A 2,745-nucleotide genomic window follows, 5' to 3' on the forward strand; every position below is an offset into this window, starting at 1 on the left:
AATTTTTTAGTTGCTATATGTCCGTTTGTTTGGGTTTGGCTCTTTATGGATAGGCAATCTAACAAGCATGTTAACAATTTAGGCTATCACTGGAGGCTTCACCCTACATTGGTGGTTTTTCCACCATTTTCTCTATCATTCGTAATCAAGGGAGACACTGGGCATGTAAAATATAAGAGAACCTGAATTTTATTATGCAGAGCCAAAACTCAACAAGAGTTGCGGCTTGGAGGAGGAGAAACACCCACAAAACCTACTGCTGAGGGTGGTCTTGGAGGAAGTTGGGGGGCTTTTAGAGATCCTATGATCCTCTCATCCAAATAATATTAATATCACTTTTTCTCAAATGAAAAATGTCATAGGGCCTATGTATATAAGAAAATAATCGATTTACAACACGCCAAAACCGAAATTTAATCTACCAAAGAAAGTCAGCATTTATGTGAAGCAACTAAACAACCTCAAATGCAAATAAATTGGCACATCAAACAAATTAGACCAAATCAGTAAGAAAAAAGGCAAGAAAACAGGAAACTGCAGGCTATTCTTACATATCATCCATTCCTGCTAAGTTCAACAAAATAAAAAAGAGCAACCCAGTGCACAAGGCTCCCGCTACTGCAGGGTCTGGGAGAGGCAAGTGCCCAGCCTTACCTCGGGAGAGGCTGTTTCCAAGTTTCGAACCTGGAAACACATTAAACACATACCACACTGCATTTAACTTCAAAATCAACTCGGGAGAATACTGAAAAACTAATAGAGAAAACAAAAGTAAGAACATGGCCATAAGATTGAAGCATTAAACCGTGACATCAGCAGTAATTACTAACCGGTACTTCTTGTACTGCACATCACCAGACGAGAAGACAGTAACACTCTTCTGTGTAGTTCCAGGCTATGTCACAACGTAACTATCAGAATCAAATACTATCTAGACATCCAAGAACTTGGTTGCTGGCTCATGCCTGAGACCTGCCCTGTAATTCTTCACCTTTAAAAACTTCGACCACCGAATTCCACACCACCTCGATCTTAGGATTGGTCAATGTATGAAACCCTCAAAGCATCCCTGCGATGGATGATAAAAACCCTTGACCCAAACTTGGCCAAAGACTTGGCCTCCTCCATGGCGGAATCACCCCCTCCGACTACAGCTAACGGCTTGTCCCTGAATATAGGGGGCCGCACAAGCAGAAATTCGAAAAATAGAGAAATAGGTAAAGAAAGAAAAATTGAGAGAGAGAAAGAGACGGTGGTTCTCCTCACCAGAGAGAAAAGGGATGGGTTCAGCCAGGGCGGTGGTTCGTACTACAGCCAGCTCCGATTACAGCCAACGGTTTGTCACTGATTATGGGGGCGGCACCATCGCAAGAAAGAGACGGCGGCTCTCCTCACCAGAGAGAAAAGGGATGGGTTCAGCCAGGGCGGTGGTTCCTAATTACAGCCAGCGGCTACCCTCCGATTACAGCCAACGGTTTGTCACTGATTATGGGGGCGGCACCGAAAAATAGAGAAATACATAAAACAAAAATTAACGAGAGAGAAAAAGAGACCGTGGTCTTCGACACCGGAGTGAAAGGGGCTGAGTTCAGGCAGGGCGGTGGGACTCGTCACTTCCGCAGCTTCGACGAAGCCTTCTCTCTCTCTCCGCTCTGCTTCCTCCCCTGAATAGATCCGACCTCGCTAGTGGGAGAGTGAGAGAGCTTTCAATTTCGAAAGAAAAAAGAGAGAGAGAGAGAGAGAGAGAGAGAGAGAGCTATCAACGGCTAGATTTTTCAAAACCGAATTCTCTTCACGAAACCCAGACCGACATATCCTCCCTCCACAAGCTCTCATTTCTGGTCTTTCGTATTATTTTTCCTTTTTTGTTTCGCCTTTAACCAACCAAATACAGCCTTTTACTTTTAAAACGTTTAATCAAAAGAGAATTAATGCGTAGATGTGGAATATGGCAAAAGTATTGCCAAAGAGGGATTTGGCTCCACTATGGCACGTATTAAATGCCCAGTAATGTCTTAGGCTGCGTGTGATAACCTTGGACTCCATATCAAGATGTTTCTGGCCATTAGATGCATGTCGGATGTTGTGTTGCACCATAGAGGAGCTCAATGAGCCAAAGAGGCAACGACTAGAAAATTCTTGATTGAAATGTTAATATGATGTATAAACACTGCTGCTGCTTCGTGTAGTTCCTTTCTTTTTCACTTTTAGAATCAGGAAAAAAAAACATAGATGTATATACTTGTAAAATAAGGATTGGGGTTCTCAAGAGTCTGATCTATCACCTTATTTAGAACTTTTCTATAGCTAGGTGCCAATTGTTTATAGGGATTTATTATGGGGTGGGAGAGTCTTGACACATAGGATCCACATTCTTGTGGGTGAACATAGGGGTGTCTTGTACCCAAAAAAAAAAAGAACATAGGGGTGTCAATCGGTCGGTTTGGTTTGGTTTGGTTTCGAATGGATTGAAAATTGGTTTTGATCTAAAAATGTAAGAGACCAAAACCAACTCATTAAGGAACTTCGGTTTTGGTCGATTTCTATTTCGATCCAGTTTGATTTTGGTTTATTTCGTTTTTTCAATATCGGGTTAATACCGATTTAAATCGGTTTATTATCGTGCTTGAACCATAATGAAATCTTATATTCATAACTTGTAGTGACAAAAGATTTGACAAAACACTTTAAATTTGTGACTAAATCATGGTTTATCAATGGAAGGAAAATATAACAAACAATGAA

The 2,745-nt window shown here is 41.4% G+C and overlaps 1 long non-coding RNA gene across 1 annotated transcript; it reads right to left on the reverse strand.

Annotated features, from left to right (window-relative positions):
* Nucleotides 1-466: 466 nt before the first annotated feature.
* On the reverse strand, nt 467-1,869 carry LOC122063366. The gene is made up of 2 exons (XR_006135313.1): nt 831-1,869; nt 467-684 (listed from the first exon to the last, which is right to left on the reverse strand). It is a non-coding gene; the product is annotated as an uncharacterized LOC122063366 (long non-coding RNA).
* Nucleotides 1,870-2,745: the final 876 nt, after the last annotated feature.

The sequence above is a fragment of the Macadamia integrifolia genome, unplaced genomic scaffold (assembly GCF_013358625.1).
Source record: "Macadamia integrifolia cultivar HAES 741 unplaced genomic scaffold, SCU_Mint_v3 scaffold1303, whole genome shotgun sequence".
Taxonomy (NCBI): Eukaryota; Viridiplantae; Streptophyta; class Magnoliopsida; order Proteales; family Proteaceae; genus Macadamia; species Macadamia integrifolia.